Below are 16,078 nucleotides of genomic sequence, written 5' to 3' on the forward strand. Positions count from 1 at the left end.
TTTAGTAGCTTAAAGCAACACACATTTATTATCTTACAGTTCTGGCTGTCAGAATTCCAAAATGGGTTTCACTGGGCTAAAATCAAGGTGTCAGCAGGGCTGTGTTTTTTCCAGAGGCTGTAGAGGAAAATCTGTTCCTTTGCCTTTTCCAGCTGCTAGATGTTACCTACATTTATTACCTGTGACCCCTTCCTCCATCTTCAAAGCCAGCAGCATAGCATCTTCCAGTCTTTTTCCTATTCTGACAGTCCTGCCACCCTCTTATAAGGACTCTTGTGATTTGGTGGGCTCACCCAGATAATCCAGGATAACCTTCCTATCTCAAGATCCTTAACCAAATCACATCTACAATGTCCCTTTTGCTGTGTGAGGTAACATAGTCACAGGTTTTGGGAATTAGGCCGTGGATATCTTTGGTGGGTGGCATTATTCTGCCATTATTCTGCCAGAATGTTTAATTTGTTTTGTTCAAAATTCATCTCAGAGTTTATTTAAGTATCATAGCCCCCTATTTGCATTAAAGTAACTGACAAGAATTATAATGATTTACTTCAGAATTATCACTGAGATCCCTTAATCTATTGATAATGGCAGATATATTTATTGATGATAATAACAACTCTAGGGTCACTGAAAAGATCAGCTGAGACAATTCATATAAATCATTTAGAACAGTGCCTGGTGCATAGAAACCACATAAATAATGTTAGTTTATTGTTACTATTATTGCTATTATTATTGCCATTATTACTATTATATATATCTGATATGTAGTGATGGGGAAAAGTATGGTAAAGGTCAAAATGTCTTCCTGAAAGAGAAAAAATATCAAAAGCTTATTATATATTTTAAGAGGATATAAGAAGAAATAAGGGACTATGAGAAGGGAAGAATGGCAAGTTGGAAGCATTTTGTTCAGTTAGGAATCTTGCCTTTGAATATTTATCCATAGCCTGTGCGTATGGATTATTCAAAGCAGTTTGAAACCAACACTGAAGGAAAACAGAAGGTGGAGGGATAAAGAACAACTTTCTCTGGTCCGTAGTGAATCTCAGGCTGATCAAAGGAGGAAGATGCCCCCTGTGTGAGTTGGTAATGAAGACAATTCCCACAGAGCTTTTTCAGACACTCACCCAGGACCGCCAGTTACTGTCTACCTCACTGCCTGTTCCAAGTCTGGGGGCAGAGTGAATAAGGATAATGATGTGAAAGTAAATACAACATGCTGGTAATTACTTCTAGGTTCTGCCCTTTCATAAAATCTAATAAAATTGGCCTTTAAATGTCTGTCTTCATAATGCAGCTGTGATATGTTTATTCTGGTATTACTTTTTTGTCTGTCTTGAATTAAAAAAAAGGTGCATTTCATTGGAAAACAGTACATTTTTTATTTTAAGTGGAATAGAAGAAAATTGATTTTTTTTCTAAGCCCTAATTGCAAACATGTCAAATAACATGTCACATTTAAAGGCTGTCGTGGGAGCCAAACAGTGTAATTGTATATGGACAGTGCTATCTAATTTAGCTGGGTTAGTATGATTTACTAGGATGTTTTCCTATTGGTTGCATTATTTAGATCTTTGATAATCTCCTTCTTTTCCCTAGTAATCTAAATCTGGAAATTCTTTGCTTCTTTTGCATCAGGAGGTCATTTTCGTCAATCAAATTATGTGGATGCAATAGGAACTGAACCCAAAAAAGAGGTGTAGAAAGGAAAGTCCCAGAAGGTTAACAGTTTATAAGCAAGAACTGGTGTTACTGCAGGATAAATGGGCTAGTCAGGATGTTCAAGGTTTGTTTGCATATGTTTTGTGGAACTCTGTGATTGCTGGAAAAAGTCATGGTCAAAAATTTTTTCCTCACTAAGCCCTTTTGTGTCCTAACATTTCTTAATGTAATATAAATTCAAGTCAAAGCACTAATTTGCCAAACTTAGATTGGGTTGTGCCATTTTCAACACAGTTTGTTTTCAATAAGAATTGAGAATAAGCTATTTCCAAGTCATGTCTATATAGTACTCTAGATAAGTTTTTAAATCTTTGAACTTGATTGGTGCGATGGGACACTGTATGTGTGGGCCTATTGCCCTGTCCAGAATCCTCTAGGCTTATAAAATAACAGTACCCTTTGCCATAGCTGAGGTGCTCGTAAAATGCAATACACTGATGGCTGTGGCTTGGGACTCTTCACACGGGGCCATCCACATCGGTTTCATCAATTCCAGGCTTCACGCCACATGCGGGATAGGTGAGAACCTCCATATCAACTGTCCACGGAAAAAGCAGCAGCTTAGTCAAAGGCAGCTGGTGCTTCATGAGAAGCTCTGGAAAACCATCTCATAAATAATTGCATTCTGATGTGTACTATAGCTACTAAGACCTTTCTTTCTTCTTACTTTGTAGTGGGCATTCTTTCTGGAAATTGTCATGATGTCAACAAATCTTCTCATGAGTGATTCATAAACTGGAAAATAACTCTTCAGGTAGCTAAGTTTGTCATTACCTGCAACAACCTGAGAAGGTGCCTTTTTTCTCAGAGAGAGGAAAAATGGTTTCTGAAAGAAAATCCTTTAGGAAATTAGGTAATGCAGCTCTGGACGTTGTGTACTATCACACTCTTTGCTGAGACACGTTCTTTAGAAAATATACAGAATCTGGTTCTAAACCACTAGTGAGGCTATCAGTGGGTATCATTTGATGATAAACAGCTCTTGAAAAGGAAGAAAACTAGAATAGTTGGAACTACAATTATTTGAAAAAGTGGGCTAAAGCACTGAGCCAGAAACGCTTATACATATCTTCATTAAATATATTTTTTTAATTTAAGACATATAAATGTGCATTCATTTGCCAATCTTTTCACTTAATGCTATTCATTTACTTTGAGTATGTATGTACTAATTGCAATTCTTTATTGACTTTATTTCTCAAACCAGAATGCATCATCTGTGATTTCTATCTCCAGTTTCTTTAAAATGGAGTGAGAACTATAAGAACTTGTGATGTAATCTTAGTGCAAGATCCATCTAAATTTTTATGAAATATTTGTGAATATTTAATAATTATCTTGCCCATACTATATTTGAGGGCAGTTTTTTAAGAAACAGCTTTGTGTCCCAAGACTGCAAAACCTTGACTGCTCTTTTATTTGGGTCATTACTCAAGGTTGTTTATGCAGCAACTTTGGGAGATGAGGTAACATCTCTCCCTGGACAAAGAGTAGGTCTACTGCTTGTTATAAAAGAGGCAGATTCCCCAAGTCCAATGTTCCTCAAATGAAATGCAAACTGACTGCATGTGTAGCATCCATCTGGGCCTACCATATTGGAAGTTCCACTTGGAAGCAAGGGGAACTAATGCAAATAAGCCAATGCTCCTGTTTCTTGCTATACCATGAGTAATAAAGTCCTTTGTCTCTAACCTAGGAGTCTCGTGTCTTCTGCCTGCATCCATGAAATAATAAAGGGCTAATTTATTAGCTTGTAAGTAGGGTAAAAATCAAATCTCAGACTCAACAACCCTCATTAAGCATACAGCTCAACTAGTAGTTCTGAAAACACACAAAGGTAATGGAACATAAACTGTTAACTACATGCATTGAATGTGCAATGGACTTCAATCAGAATGTTGGTTTTTCAGTGGAAAGAAGAACGTGGTTATTCTGGTTGAGTTAGTTATGTACAAGTCAACTAAGACAGAGAATACTATGTGAATAAAGGGCAATATTTACCTAGCTTTAATAAAACTAAAGGAGTTAAAGCTGATTACATAATATAAATAATGACCATCATAAAAAGGAGTAATAACCACATAAGTGATACCTAAAATAAAAGTTAGTGAATAGAAAAATGGATATGCTTTTCTATCCTTAGATTAGTCACCTAATAATAGATGATTGTTTTTTTTTTCCGGGGCAGTAAGGCCATTTAATACAATTTTTAGGAGTGTTGAGAATCCGGCCACGCCGTGGTCATTTGCTTGGTCAAGTCTCAATTTGATTCCTATTAGATATCTCACACACACACACATACGCGCACACACACACAAAGACTTTTAACAATGTGTATGAAGGAATCAACCAGTAACATTCCCTCCACTTAAAATCATCAGTTTTCCGTGGAATACAATCAAATTAAACTGAGAGGAAAATAAAAAGGTATTTTTTTTCTTCTTCCCAACTACTTACAGCATTTTATGAGCATAAAATATTTTCTCCTTCTATTAAAATTATCCATCTCTTTTGGATGCTATCAACACTCTACACCATCAAACTATTCATATTTAATTTGATTTTTATAATATCAAAACTATAAATTTTTATATATCAATTACAAATGTCATAGGTATGTATTATAGAAAATGAATGCTATCGAGAACAACTCAAGGAAGGAAATTAAAATTATCAATCATCTCCACCAAATAGAATAGTCACTGCAACTTTGTTAGGGTTTAAGGTTGTTTCCAATTTTTTGCTATTACAAAAAATGTTAAGGTAACACTAGAGCAGATAAACGCCTGAAATCTCAACAGATTTTATGCAGTAGAGTTTATTTATTGCTCATGTAGAGTCCAAACCAATGTTCCTGATCACCAGGTAGCTTTCCTTCAAATGGTGATTCAAAGATGCAAGATCCTTCGATATTATGGTTCCACCATCTTTAGCATGTGGCTTCCAAGGTCAGTGTGGAAAGGGAAAGAGCATAACAATTACCAGTGAGACTAGAAGTGACACACATCAAACATCACTTCTGCTCACATTCCATTGGATAGAACTTAATCAAAGGGTCACCTGTAACTATAAGGTAAGCTGGGAAATATTCATTGGCTATATGCCCTGGAAGATGAGGAAATGGGTTTGATGATTAGCTAATAGTTCCTGCTACATATTGATTGTAGATAATTCTTGTGGGTAGATCTTCTCACATTCATGATTATTTCTTTAAGAGAAATTTACAGACATGGAGTATAATTTTATTATTTTATAAATATTTTGAACACACGTCAGACTTCTAACTTTTCATCACAGCCCTAAGAGATAGATTGAATATGTTAGTATTCTTATCAAGAACCCTAGTTTACCTGAACTTGTTGGAAAAAATTATGGATCCACACAGACTCTCTGCCCTGTGACCATTTCCCTAGTGATATGCCATTCATGAAAAGCTAGACTTCTTTAGATAAATGTGTGTGTGTGCATATAGATATGTATGTATATGCCAGAGCATAGTTAAATATAAGGTGTAAATATATTTCAGTTATTTTTAGAGACACATTCATATTTCTACACCACAAAAGGATGATTTACAAAATTTGGGATGTTAGAAAATCATTTCCTCAAATTTCTTTTGAAAACCATCCAAATTTTTCATCTGTCTAGGATAACTTAAAAATTGAAATAGTACACTTTTGAATTTTGTAGTTTCTTATTCATACAGACCAAAAGTTACCCTAAAATTGTTTTCTATTTGCTACTAACTTCTCTACCATTCATAATCAACAAAAAAATAACCAATATATAAGGAAAATTCCAACAAGGGTGAATATAATAGCCTGGAATCTAAAATATAAATTGATGTTAGCAGTGCTTAATATTTATTTGCTTGCTTGTTTCCTCTACTACATCATGGAATCAATTCACTCCCCATGGAATATTCCATTTACCACTTCCTAAAGGTGATCTGCGTTGATTCCCCCATACCTTCTCAATTGTCCCAAATTTGATTATTGTATTTGCTTCTTTTTGACAATTTTTTATGGCTTTTCTTTAAATGATTGTGTGTTTACTTAAATTATTTATAAAATGGATATTTTCACACATTTTACTGCATACTTTTCTTATTTATACTCAGTACTCACTATGGCATTAACCTCCCTTCTATATTTTCTCTTTAAAGTGATGGTTAATACTTAACAACAATCCTGTCTTGAAATAGAAAATATGGTTCAGAGACTTGAACCAAATGAAATATCGATTCATGTTGGAGAATATTTTGATGTTTTAGTTTTGTTACAGTTCAGTTGTTTTAGAAAATATGTAGGTTTGGATTTAGTTCAGGCTGGTTCACTGGGTTTTTTGTTTTTAATGGATTTGATTTATAGTTCTGTAAAAAGTTTAATATTGGGTTTAGGTCAGAGAGGACACATTCAGCAAAATAGTTGTTTGTTTCCAATTTTGGTTCATGGGTCATTACAAGGCCTGGGTGTTGTAGCTATTTCCAGAGCCACAGCATGAAGTTTGCACTTCACTGTGGAGTCTTCCTCCGTGGGGACAATAGAGGCCATTCACTGCCAGCAGAATTGTGACCACTCGGTAGACCCAACGTTATTACATACAGCCTATGCAAGATATGGTGATATCAAAAAGTTGTATGTTGGGGGATTATTTGAGTTTTAAACTACGACAGGATTTTATTTTTCTACATATGAATAGGAGATTTCCTATAATTTCAAATTTTAAACCTTTATAGCCTAAATTTTAAATTGATTTCTTCTTTCAGATTTATTTAACCATGCTATTTAGTGGGCTTCGCTTTCAGAATTATTGCAAACTTTCAACTGAAAGGCTGGCGCTCTAATCAACTCCATCTTTTCACAATATTTTAATAGCTAAATGTGGTGGAGGATTATGAAGTTATTGAGCATGGTTGTGGTAAAATTTTTCCAGCTTAGGAATGTTTTAAACTATAAAGTTTAAACTGCACTTTAAAATATTGGTGGGGTTGTCACGGGCTATAACAATACTTAAGGTGAAGAAAGGGGTCAAAATCTTCTCACTAGAAAATCTCTTTAAAGGCTGCATAAATAGTAAGGAGTGTGTTTAATACAACTAATTTATAGATAAATGTGGTGCCAACCGAGAGTACATTAACAAGGTACAGCTTCAGGGTCTCTAGGTAAGATAATATATGGCTTTCATTAAAAAGCAATCTGCATGGACGATATCCACCACCACTGGAAACTCTGCAGCTGTCACCTTTATCAGGGGAACAAGAGAAGCCACTACATTTTAATCACTGGAGTTTGTCAGGAACGAAAAACAGCCAGCTTCCCACAAATCAACAGACATGTATCCTGATAAGGGAAGTGCACTGGAAAAGGACAGCTACATACCACACGACACCACCTATTCTAGGGTGATCAAAGCCCAGTAATTGTTGAAGATAAATCTACTGAATTGGGCTTTAGGATGAAGCAGTTGTCTTTGAACAAAGCAGACACATACTTATACGAATTATCCACGACTTAGAACAGGTTTAGATCTGAGTATATTTGCGATGTGGGAAGGAATGGACAGTAGAATGGCGAAGCATGAGGCATAGGCATCCTGGCACTACACTTGCTTCACCAACTCGTTCCTGGCTATGTTATGCTTTGATTAAATTGAGAAGCCATAAGGAAAAAATGGAATAAGAGTCATTCAGGACAAGCATACCCGAGTAGAAACAAAAAACCCAGACAAAAGAGACAGAAATGGGGAGTATTTCCTACATGCTCACGCCTCTCCTACTTGCACATAGTGAAATAGAGACTAGCCCAGGCCCAGCTGCTGCCATTCCAATCCTGTTCCAGTTCAACTGAATGTAGGGTCCTCACAGTAGGTCTCCTTATTCAAGGTGTCTTGGGGGAGTCTCTGTGCTTTCAGCATGAGAACTAAACTTAAAAAATAATAATAATTTGCAAAAAGGTTATAAACAAGCAAAAACAAACCAAAAAGTGGACATGTATAAATACTACAATTTTTTTTAAGGATTGAAGCATCATAATGAAAAAGCTGACTGTGACATAGAAATGTAGAGCTAATCAAACAGGGGTTAGGATTTACATGTAAGAGTGCCTTGAAATCCACGACATCTTGATCACTGAAGTGTAGGAAGATGAAACATAAGAAAATAAAACATGGTGGCAAAAAGGGGAGCACTTGCTCACAGGGGGAGAAAACTGAGGAGAAACTGAACTCCAGCTTTGAAAGTCATCAAGGGTCACAACCTAGGGGATTGTGATCTATTTTCAAAACCCAAATAGGACTATGGTCTCTGGTTTAAATTACAGCTGTCAAATGTTGGCTCCCCAAATATCACTAGAACCTGTTAATTACAACATGTTAAAAACTGAGTATATTTCTCATCAACATAAGAAAGAATGTTAACTCTACAGACTAAAGAAAATTTTTTCTTAGTTGAGGTGAAATTCACATAACATAAAGTCAACCATTTTAAAGTGTAAATTTAGCAGCGTTTAGTAAATTCACAATGTTGTGCAAATGTCACATCTATCTAGTTCCAAAGCATGTTCATCACCCCTAAAGGAAATCCCATAACTATTAAGCAGTCACTTCCCATTCTCCTACAAACACCCCGAACCCCTGGCAACCACTAATATGCTGTCTGTCTCTGTGGATTCACCTATTTTGGATATTTCGTGTAAATGGAACCATACAATATGTGGCCTTTTGTGTCTGGCTTCTTTCTCTTAGCATAACGTTTTTGAGGGTCATTTATGTTGTAGCATGGATCAGTACTTTGATCTTTTTTTATGGCTGAGTAATGTTCATTGTATGGATATACCACACTTTGTTTATCCATTCTTCCGTTGATTAACATTTGCGATTTTTTTGTTGTCGCTGTTGTTTCGTCTTTTGGTTATTGTGAGTACCACAGATGAGGGAAGGGCAAGGTCTGATTTATTGGAATTTTGAAGGGAAAGACTCAAAGAGCGTTCAGTGGTGAACTGCTTGCTGATGTTTTCAGTCGAAGAGTTGATGGATCTTTTGGGAAATTTCTGTAATAAACAATCCAGTTATTTACTTGGGCAAGAGACTTGAAATAGTAAAATTATGCTATTGACAACAATGAAATAGTAAAGTCATGTTAAGATAGACAGTAAGTTGTGTGGTGTATTTCTCACACCACAAGAGATGAAGATACATATAAAGGGTGTATTTTCTGGCAATCTTGGGGGCAGAACTGCTCCTGAACCATTCCAATTACAAAATTCTGTAAAGTAAACTAACTAAGATCTGTATAGTGCCTCTAATAAATGGTAAGATCTTCTGGGGCATGGACCACATCTGTTGGCCCTTTTTGTCACAGTGCATGGTAAATGCTCTAGCACACGGTAGCAGCTTCCTAAAATCTCTGAGTAATAATAATATGATATACTTGCAATGGTGACTAAGTAAACATTCATCTCAAGATACTATATATTTTGTCAATAAAAACGAGCACCACTTTAAATATCTTAAATTAGCTGCTTCATATCATATATGCTCATGGGAAGCTATACTATCATTTAATAAGTAATGATCCTTTGCAGTTTGGCCATTACTCAATCTCTAAAAGGATATGGGAGAAGTTGGAATGTCCTTGCAAGTTAGAAGCTGTAAAGACTAAAATAAACTTGGCAGCCGGGCTAAGTACCCAATAGCCAATGCTGCCTGATAATGCAGAGTGTATTTATAATGAGAGTTTCCTGTAATTAAAGAAAAACTGACTGTAAAGGAGTAGAAAGAATTCATTCCTGCTGCCTTGATCGATCAGAAAGAGTATTGCAAAAATAAAAGCTTGGCTATTTATTTTCAAATAGAAATAATCAAAGTGAACATTGTACTACACAAGGGAAAAAAATATTTTAGCTCCACAGAGTTTATACTTCTGAAATCCTCAATACCTTTTCTAGGCTGGAAAGAGTGCATTAGTTTACCTGCCTCTAAACACTGTCCATGGGGAAGAAAGTGGAATTGCCCCCAAACTACTTTGAAAAACAGTTGCTTGTTTTGGAAACAAAAAGAATTATCTTTGCTGAAAATAATGAATATTACTTGAGATTTTTTTTTTAGGTGGATACTGAAGTATAAAGGTTGTTTACATTTTTTCATTTCACAAATTTCCCCCAGTACTTTTTTCTAAAATCGTGGTAAAATATACATAATATAAAATTTACCATTTTAACCCTTTTTAAGTATACAGTTCTGTGGCATTAACACATTCACAGTGTTGTGCAGCCATCACTCCCATCCATCTCCAGAACTTTTCATCTTTCCCAGCTGAAACTCTGTACCCATTAAACAACTCCCCATTGTCCCCTCGCTCCAGCCCCTGGCAATCACTATTCTATGGTCTGTCTCTACGAATTTGACTACGAATTTGACTACTCTATCTCATATATATGGAATCACACAGTATTTGTCTTTCTGTGACTGGATTATTTCATTGAGCATAATGTCTTCAAGGTTCATCCGTATTATAGCATGTGTCAGAATTTCCTTCCTTTTTAGGGCTGAATAATATTCCATTGAGCATATATATCACATTTGTTTTATCCATTCATCTGTCAATGGTCACTTGAGTTGCCTCCACATTTTGGCTATTGTGATTAATGCCCCTATAAAAACAGGTGCACAAATATCTGTTCAAGTCCCTGCTTTCACTTCTTTTGAGTATATACCCAGAAGTGGAATTACCGGATCATATCCTAATTCTATGTTTACTTTTTTTAAGAATTGCCATATAGTTTTATAGTTTTCCACAGATGCTACACCATTTTAAAATCTCACCAACAGTGCACAAGGGTTCCAATTTCTCCACATCCTTGCCAACTCTTATTCCCTATTTTTTTAAATAATAGCTCCCCTAATGGGTGTGAAGCTGTCCCCCGGTACTCTCAAGGTAAACCTCTCACTCTCCTCTTTCCACATTTCACCTCTTTTCTTATTTGGTTTTCTTGACACTCCTTTTCCATTTCTCCCACTTTCTTTAGTTTAATATGGAAATAAGCCTTTCAAATACAATGGGTACATTTTGTTTTACAGGAAAAAAATGGTACATGGCAATTAGTAAGACTCTGTCTCTGCTAAGGGGAATGGCAATGACCAATATTGACTGTTCAGAATACTTACACATACACTTGGCAGAATAGCTTTAAGTTTGATCTTGATCTTTCTAGGAAGGTTAAGTTTGTGTCTTCTTAAAAGAGGAGGCAAAAGAATACTCCAATTTCTAACAGGGCTCACAGAGTGTTTTAAAGAACACAGTACAATGCCCTGTTTCTTGTTTACCATGATTTTGAGTAATCAGGAAGCATCACAGCAATTACTAGGAGTCTGGTGACTAGGGCTCTATCCTGGCTTTGCCACAAACTTTCTCAGTGATCTTGAGCAAGTACTTTCAAAGCTTCAATTTCTGGATTTGTAAAATGAGGACATTAGAGTTTATTACCTCTGAGGTCACCTCCAGTTCTAGGACCCCCTTTAATACGCAATAATCCTTATTAGTTATCTACAGGGGTAACATTTTAGTAGTAAAGAGTTAGGCAGCAATTTTGTAAGTAAAAGCAATGTAGAACTCGATGACTCCATTCATTAAAAAAGGTTTCCCATTTTACAAAGCTTTCTGTGGATTAGAAGAGAGATTACATAAAATACACATCAGAACATAGCCAATGGTTTGCTCTGGTATAAAACCACAAAACTGCTTTGTGACAATATGGGCAGTCATGGAAAAATCTGAATTTTATCATCTCTAATCTAGCCAGCTGTCATCCAAAACCCTTTTTGTCAGCAGAGGTTATGAAGTTTGAGTGATTGCTGTGTTATCTGGAATTCTTGGTTAATGAACATAGAAACTATGGATAATTATAGGAAAATTATGAAAATCTAAAGACAGGGGTACAATTCATTCCCAAAGTATCTAGGCATTAATTCTTCTTTAACTATGAACACAAGACCATTAACAGTTAAATAGAGCCCCTTGAACAAGAATCATGGTCTTCTAATATGATTAAAATCTGTAGTTGAAATAGTTCAAAATATCTACACCACCAAGTAGTAGGAGAATTTTTCACTAATTTTCATTTTGATTCACTAAATCATGAAATCCAATGTCCTTTTACTTGTGCTATTTTCATGATGGACTAAAGCATATTGTTCACAAACTAGGATTTTGGAGTGAGTTGGATAACCCCAACTCTGTGACCTACTTTGTGCCCTTGGGCAAGCCATTTAAGCCTTTCTAAACTTGTCTCAGTATCTGGACTAAAATAGACAGTGAATATTTATGGAATGAATGCATGTTTTGTCCCTCCTAGACACTTCATATTTTCCCCATGGTCATCACTGATAAATGGTTCTGGGCAGGATTTGGTCTCCATTGGGCCATGTTTGCTTTGCAAGATGTCACTTGCACACATGCTATGTAGCCTCTTTCTAGGCTTCTGTTTTCCATTCAGAAGACCCTTCTCAATAGTACATGTCTTGAGAGTAGGAACCTTGCGCTTGCCAGCACACCACTAGATAGACTCACTATCTTAGGTTACAGACTTATTTATTAAACTACTCATCCAAATTTTGACTGGACCTTTTATGGCTAAAGGAAAGAGAAACTCCATCCAAACCCCATGCTAATCAAGGATTCATTTCCCATGATCATGCCCACTAAAAGCATATGTGAGTTCTTGTGTGGTCCTATTTGTTAGTTTAAATCCTTTCATTGATATCACAAACTCGGGATATTTTCTAGGCTATGAAGAAATACTTTTTGCTAAAGTCTCAGAAAGTCAATAAAAAGAAATTGTGTATTACAAACCCATATTTAAGAGTAGTGTTATATTCTGATATCCTGAATAGAACAAGAATTAAATGGTTTTCTTTGACTATCATTTTCTCTTGTACTAAAAATCTCTGTAATCCATCATCCATAAAACTACTTAAATAACATCACCAGTTGTCTGTTGGCCCAGGAAAGAAGCCACATTGTCTTTTCTTTTTTTTTTTTTTGTACTTTTCAAGAGAGAATCTGAGTATTTCATGTTGATTGCTTGATTGGCTGCAGAGGGACTCTTTAAAAATACTAAAAAAAATCAAGAATCCAGTACAAATCAAACATAAGCTGCTATTAATCATGTGCTCAGGGCATTATGTGAGGGTTTTACTCAGAAAGATGTCATTAAAAGTTGCAGAAATTAATTGGTGCCATTGACTGTAATGGCCTTTCCTGCCGTAGTTTTTCAAATGTAAAGAAAAATTATGGATAACGTAAATTCCTCGTGGGATTCTTATAGATGTCTGCTTTGTTCTGTTATTGTTTATTGCAAATGTTATTACTGTGATCTATGGCCCTATCATGCTTTGTCTATACTGCACTGCTATTCTGCAGCCCATGACAACGGAGGGCTTTACTCATAAGCTAAGACTGTGTTTATTTGGAAATTCTTTGCTTTTATATATTCCAAAGTTGTCTCAAGGTATTCATTTTGTGTGTTTAAATTTTTATACAAAAACAGATTTGTTCTGATTGATTAAATATTGACTTACACCATTTTTAGAACAACTCTGAATCTTATTTAACTTCAGGGTTTGTGTTCTGCTTTCCCAGAAGGTTTGAATTCAGTGTAATAATGGCTATTACTTTGTGTGAATCAATGAATTGAGATCTGCAATCTTTCTCAATAACAACATTGGTTTAATTAGTAGTAGTTTAAAAATTTGACTCTTAATTAAGGGGCAATTTTATATCTGGAAAAAGTTTAAGGAAAAGGAACTTCTTTTTAGCATATTAAATACTATCTTATACTGCATAATCTGTAACTCCATATCTAAGCTATATTAAATTTTAATCTAATACTACTAAAGGTTAACCTTTTGCTTCCAGATATTTTGAAAGCATTGGTAGGTGCTTCATTATTCTTTTCTGGTTCTATGGTACAAGATTCTAGAAATTCATGAAAAAGGACAAGATGACCCTTGGAAAATGTAATGAATTAAACTTACAATTCTAGTTTTCTCATCTTTTGGTTGTGTTTTGTAAAATTTAGGAGTATTTCTGGGTTAAATTGTTTAAGACATATCTTGAGAATTTTAATTAGTTGAGATCACATCAAATGCTGAAAAATCTCTAATAAAAAATTAAATTAATCAAGGTCAAGATGGCTCCTTAGGTTCACACACTGTCTTGTCCCTGCCATATAGAAATGGTAGGAAAAAGAATTAACAGTTTACTATTACTATAAAAATTAGTCAAAACAAATTTTAGCATATATAAAAATAGTAAAACTAAAGCTCTAGAAAAAAACAACAATATTTTGTTTGGGATTGTTTGATGGTATTTAAAACCTGATAAGTCCCATGATGTGTTTGGGAAGAGGCTATAAATATTGAATAAATTTATGTTTTGTTACTAAAAATATAAATAAATATTGATATAAAACTATAGTGACCTCTAAAAGAATGTAGATGGGTTGTATGGGCTTCAAACCAGCAAAGGAAAATAGTAGGAAAAATTTTGAAAATTTTTAGCAATCCAATAAAATGCAGAAAAAGAGGGGGGAAAAGAAAATTAAAAAAAATAAATGTAAAGAGAAAGCACAAAATTAGATGCTATAAATACGTACAAATATATCACTAGTCACAAAAAATTTAAATAGGTTATTAATTCTATTAAAAGACAATTCATTAAAGTATATACTTTTTTAAAATGCAGCTATGTCTTGCTTAAAAAAAGCATCTTGAAACTAATTTGTTTTTAAAAAGTTTTGTGGACTAAGACATGTTTATGAAAAATGAGGCCAAGTTAGTCAATGGGCAGCACTCTCAGTCAAAGTTCAACCAGAAAAGCAGAACTAATAGGCAACATATATTAGGAGATTTATTGCAAGGAGTTGGTTCATGTAATTGTCAGACCTGGCTAGGCAAGTGCAAAATCCATAAGGCAGGCCCTCAGGAAGGGCAGCTCTTGGGTATGGGCTATCCAAAAGGGGAATTTCTTCTACTTCAAGAAAGCCTCAGTTCTGCTTTTGAGACCTTTCAATTGATTGAATCAGGCTCACCCAGATTAACTAGGATAATCTCCCTTAGGGTCAACTGATTATGGACTTTAATCACATCTACAAAATACTTTCAGAGCGACACCTAGATTAGTATTTGATTGAATAACTGGGGTCTGTAGCCTAGCCAACTTGACATGTCAAAAATACCATCCGAGTGACCAAGATCTAACGCTATTGGAGATCAAAGCAGGTGTCTCCTTGTCTATAATGCTGGAGGCCACTTCTCTCACCTCAGCCCCTGAATTGGGTGTTATCCTTGTGCTCAGATACCAGCACCATAATCAGATTCTACTAAAAGCTCCTTGGGTGACAAGTCAACTGCAAATTCTAAGAACACGAAGATTTGATTTATCAGCATTTCCCTATTCTTATACATCATTGCTGCTAGGCAACTCTGAGCCACTCTTTGTGAACATTTTGTGTTTGCCATCTCCCTTGAGACTGCCCTGCCAGTGCACAGTGACCAATCTTTCTGCAAGCCATGGTGAGGAGAGGAGATTTAATACCCTATTGGAATAAAAAATGGACAAAATATTTGAACAGCCAGTTTACCAAAAAAGATATACAGACAGCAAACAAGGTCATGAAAAGTTGCTCAACATGATTAGTCATCAGGAAAATGCAAATTAGAACCACAAAGAGATATCACTACACATATGTTAGAATGGTAAATCTTTTTAAAAAAATAGAAAAAGAATTCTTCCATGTACCAGGCACTAGTTAAAGTATTTTGCAGGTATTATCTTATTTAATTCTTAAAAAAATTCTATAAGATAGATATTATAATTTTTTTCCCATTTTATAGAAAGGATAAGTGGTGGAGCTGGGATTAGAATTGGGCAGTCTGATTTCTGATTTCCATGCTTTTAACTATTCTGCCATACTGCCTAGGACCCTTTGTTTTAGACTTCCCTTTCATACTACAGGTCTTCTTTCCAGAAGGTTATACATATACCCATACAAAAGGTACTACAAAACTCAGGCTAGTTTTCCAATTTTTGTAGAAAATTTAGGATTGATAATTATAGGCAAATTTTTAGTGATTTGCTTTTTCTTTCTACAAATAGATTATTTTTTCTTTAAAATTTTCTTATAATTAGTCAATTTCCATATCATGAATAATGGTCTTTGTATTTCAGAGTTCAAACAAGTGTTTTATGTTGATTTGGCAATATACTGCATTCAGTATATTGGTATATATACTGAATGTAGTATATTGGTGTATATACAATTTCTAATGGTTCCCTTAAATGGCAACACAG

This window comes from Diceros bicornis, chromosome 1 (genome assembly GCF_020826845.1).
Source record: "Diceros bicornis minor isolate mBicDic1 chromosome 1, mDicBic1.mat.cur, whole genome shotgun sequence".
Classification (NCBI taxonomy): Eukaryota; Metazoa; Chordata; class Mammalia; order Perissodactyla; family Rhinocerotidae; genus Diceros; species Diceros bicornis.